Here is a 4,849-nt window from a genome sequence, read left to right as displayed (position 1 = left end):
AAGAGGAGGTTTTTTTTTTTTTTTGTGTGTGTGTGTGTGTGTGTGTGTGTGTTTTGGTCCCTCAACACAAGTCACCCACTTCATCTGATGTTCAACCAAAGAAACACCAACTGTTGGGAACACTGAAGGAAAAAGTGGCTGTGCTGGATATTCCCAGATAAATTTCCAGGGCTTACTGGGATTGCACGAGATGTTCACCTTACCTCCTACTGAGAGCTCCACCAGCTCCTCACGCGCGCACATGCCAGCATGTGCCCACCCACTTGTGTCTATAAGAAGCAAAATAAACTCTGCCCTTCAGCACCAGTTTTTAAGATGAGCCTATTTCCTTCTTTCCAAGAATATCCACAGGCAATATGGCTCATTTGTGAGCACGGCTGCCTAGGCTTGGCGGGGGGGGGTCAGCTTTCATCTGCAGATACTAGGTATACAGAGGAAGGAGTTGATATCTGGGAGGAAATATAAGAAAGATAAGAATAGGGGACACCTGGTTGGCTCGGTCAGTGGAACATATGACTCTGGGTCTCAGGGTGGTGGGTTTGAGCCCCAAGTTGGGTGTAGAGATTACTTAAAAATAAAATCTTAAAAAAAATTTTTTTTTAATTGAAAAAGAAAGATAAGAACACCAAGATGTTGGTTTACTATCATTAAAATTGGCTCCATCCCGAAGCTCAAGTTTTTATTAAGTAATTCTAATTTAGGAATATGCCAACAAAGTCTCATTTTCCCTCCCAAACCAGAAGCATGTTGGGGCATGAGGACCATATCTATTCACTTTGCTAAAGACCAGGAAACCAACTGAACCCCCAGTTGCTGAGAGGGGTTTCTTTGAAGTGTCCTCTTACAGGGATCAGTAAAGGGTAGCTGGGATATATTCTGATCTCTCGGTGATTATTATTCTGAGGATAAATCTTGTGTAGCTTCAGAGCAGAACCACTACTTTCTTTTCATCCTAACCATTAAAAAGTGCTTCTTCTACACATGTTGACCTTCCTAGCAAAGAAAAGCTACTTTTGGTTGACTTTCAAGGACATCAGAGCTCTGATACAATCCGAGAAAGAAAGATTGTTTTTCAACATGTCTATATACCTAACTGTGCTTAATTTGCTAAAAGAAGACTCACGTGAAATTACTGTAGATGCTTCCCATTTACTTTTTGAATGCCCAGGTTCATGGACATGTCATTCTTCAGGAAGGTCATTGCCATTTACACTGAGCCCAGGTCTCGCCTGCCTCCCGGCTGTGAGCAACCCGGCTGATAGCTAGTCGCAGGTCTGATGGGAGTTATAGGAGGCCTTCATTCTGCTGGCCAGAGGCTGCCCTGGTCACAGCACGAACCTTTGTAGGCTCACATCAACCTCAAAAACCTGTTCCAGTGGTCCTGGGAGATGGGCATGCCATCTTTCTGTACTGCTTCCCAGGAAGACTTCTCCTTCCTTTTCATGAAAAGTTAAGTAGTTACAGAGAAGTTTCCAACTATGTCCTTGCCGCCTGCATTAAGCATTCTCACAAATTAGCCTTTCAAATAGGTCTCCAAACACTATGTTTGGCCTGGGATCGGTGTCTGGTTTGCATTACCAAACTTAGAGTCTTTAACCAGGCTCGGTAGAGTCACATTGCAAGCTTTGCAGACAAAAATAGAGCCACAAGTCAGCAATGTGTGCGAACGAAAAGAAGCAGATACTTCAATCTCACTGTGGAGTTTTCTTTATGGTTTTCCTGATTTCTTTAGTCAGGAACAGACCTTTGCAGGAAAAGGAAAATGTATTATGAAAGAAAGCAAAATTTCTTCACATCAAGTGCTTTGGAACATTATGAAATGAACAAAGCAAAGTGCATTTCTGAAATGCTGACTCATAAAATAAATCCCCAAATCTAGTTTTATTCATTAGGGTTCTTTGCTTTAAAGCAACTAAAACTGACTCTAACTTAATTTTTGGAAAAATAGGGGATAACTCACAGATTCTAAAAGAAGTTTCTAAAGGCTAAATCACAGCTAAGCAAGGATATAGGCAAAAGGTCTCCCCAAAGAACAGCCATAGAAATGGACAAATTAATACGACCCTTTAAACACTCTGGAAACGGACCAGTTCCATACAACAATCTGAGAAGTGTTTTCTCTTGACAAATCTGCTCAATTTTGGTTAGAAAGAGTGGGAATCTGGAAGAGGTCTGCTCCCAGCCTACCCCTCCTCGATAGGTAGGCATTCAGGTTTTGCCAGATGGGACAGGCCATGGGGATGGCAGCTTCTCCTCCCCGGCTAAAGGAGCTCATGCAATCTGGGGTGGTGGGTGAGGACCACACCCAACAGCCTTGCTGTTAAAAGTGACCACCTAAGAGTTGGTCAAATGCAGCGGACAAATGGATACAGTTTTCTTTCTTTCTTTCTTTCTATTTTTTTTTTTTAAAGCTGTTGAATTTGTTATGAGCAGAAAACTAATAGACCTGGTTCCTAGGAGCAGGAAAGTGGTCCATGGCAAGTGAGGTGGAAAAGCCGCATGCCAGGGCAAGCAGTGGAAGAGGGGAATAAAAGGCTTGGGGAAAGGAACAGGTGTGATTGGCACATTCTGTTAGTTTGGGAAAACCTACCAGATAACCATGTTCATTAGGAGTCCTGAAAAATCAGCCCTTTACCAAACCTATGGGAAACCTGTGGCTGAGGGAGACAACGGCATCATGAAGACATTCAGTGGCGACTGTCTTCAGGGCTAATTGTAAGGGACCCCATGACTCAGCTGGGCTAATAACGACAGGGATCCCAGAACTTCACAATGATAGAAACCAGGTGGCAGAGCCTAACCATAAGAAGCCCGGTGAACATGAGCATTGCAGTGAGTGACAAGGTCAGCATCACAACCAGAGGGCCAGACCTGGAGAATTATGGGGATCATTAATAAAACTCGCCCTCAGGGGCAAATTGGTGGACAGTCAATAAGTGTCCTGCTACACCTGTATAATCAAAAGAAATCCAGTGCAGAGGATTAAGAGACTTTAGATAGGGGCCTCAGTGTTACAGTCCTGTCCTAGTTTTTGCAGCAAACCCAGGGTTCAGATGAGGAATCCTTTCACTGAAGGAGAGACTAAGTGCCTGGCCGGAAGAACCCTACTCCCATCACATGGTCATGACTCCTCCAGTCATCTTCCCAAGGGATCTGGGCAAAAGACACTGGGGAGGGCAGCGGCAAACACCCAGATGCTCAAGGCTGTTAAAAGGGCCTCAACGGAAATCATTTGCTACTCCCCATGTCATGCCCCCTTTCGGGGGCAGCCCACATGCATTGATTGGCCAATAGGGAATTATAAAAGCCAACCCAACTCACCCTAACTCAGGACACCCCAAAAGGGCCATCCAGCTTTAGAGGTCCATGTGGGGTCCTGATTGCATCACACATATCCCCCCCTCCCCAGTGCTTTTCCTTCCTCTTCCTTCCCCAGAGTGCACTGTGCTCAGTTTCTTGCACGCTTCTCTCCAGCTCAGAATCTGTTTGCCCAGGAGCCCAACCTGAGGTCCGATACTCACAAGTGCTTTGTAAACTGTAGAGCCCTAAATACTTATACATGAGTACCGTTTAGCTGCTGACTTAATTGTTTTGTCATTTTCTTAGCCATCTAGTAAGTACATTTCTATCAGAATTGTGAAAATAGCTGTTAAGACATTTTCAGGATTCTACTACTTAAGAAATTCTCCTTAGGTTAAATAGAACTGCGGCCCAGACTATCTCTTAAAATCCAGAAATGATAGAATAGTCACCGATTGTGCATCTCATTAGCATTTTATGTGAAAAATTAATGCCCAAACATTCCCCCGTCTTTATTGCCACTATAAAGAAGGCCATGTAGACCCCAAATGGTGTTCCTCTGTGATTAACTGAGCATTTGCATCGAGCTAATCATTCACGCTTGCGCATTATGATACCTAAGGCCTTTTTCTTTTTCAGTTTTAGTAAAAAAGCAATATAAAAAATAAATGAAATAACCTAGGGTGTCATTTACTTTTTCATGTTAAATGAGCCAGTGATTAGAAAAAAAACAAAACTAGTTAATATTCTGCTCTTCCAAGATGTACAATGTGTAAATGTTTATGAAAATACGCCTTTGATAAGAATAGGGGTAAAAAAGGAATGGGGTTTGCTAAAAGCCCCAATTCCCTTTTCCCTCAGCTTTCCTGAGGTGTGATTGACAAATAAAAACTGTATATATTTAGGTTTTGGACCACAATACAAAGGCATTTCACATTCCTTTTCCTAGGCATGTCAGTTGGGTCCCACACTTATAAATGGAAAATGACAATGTTTTTGACACTGGAAACATAGGGAAAGAAAATACCATTGATATCATATCACCAATAAAAAGGCTCAGTATGAATGTTTAATATTTTTGAATAAATTAATTGTCTAAGCTTGAATTTGGAAAAGTCAGTGTGCCTGAATAATGCGGATGTATAAAAAATCCAGTAAGACCATAGAAGGTGTCTTTGGTGTTTCCTTAGGTATAAACTCAAATGGCCAAAGATCCTGGCAGGTATTTAACAAACCCCCAAAACCCCTGTGAATCACATTGGTTCTCGTCCCCATAAACAATAGGGGATGGCAGGGTCTATGGTAACAATGGCTGACGTTTACCTCTTAAAAACATTAGGATTCTGTATTTGCACAGAAACACACATACAAACAAAACACAGTTGTGGACAGAGGATCAGGGCAATCACGTGTTACCTCTGTTTTGTGTCGTATTAGTATCTTTCAGTTTGAGAGAGCAATTTTGGTTTCACTTAGTTGGAAGAATGGGGAAGAGACTTTTAAGTTGTTTATGGTTATTTTAAATGGTGACAAACTTTTCAGGATCAGT

Source organism: Lutra lutra, chromosome 9, assembly GCF_902655055.1.
Source record: "Lutra lutra chromosome 9, mLutLut1.2, whole genome shotgun sequence".
Taxonomy (NCBI): Eukaryota; Metazoa; Chordata; class Mammalia; order Carnivora; family Mustelidae; genus Lutra; species Lutra lutra.
The sequence above is the reverse complement of the archived record's forward strand: the minus strand, read 5'-3'. Positions refer to the sequence as shown.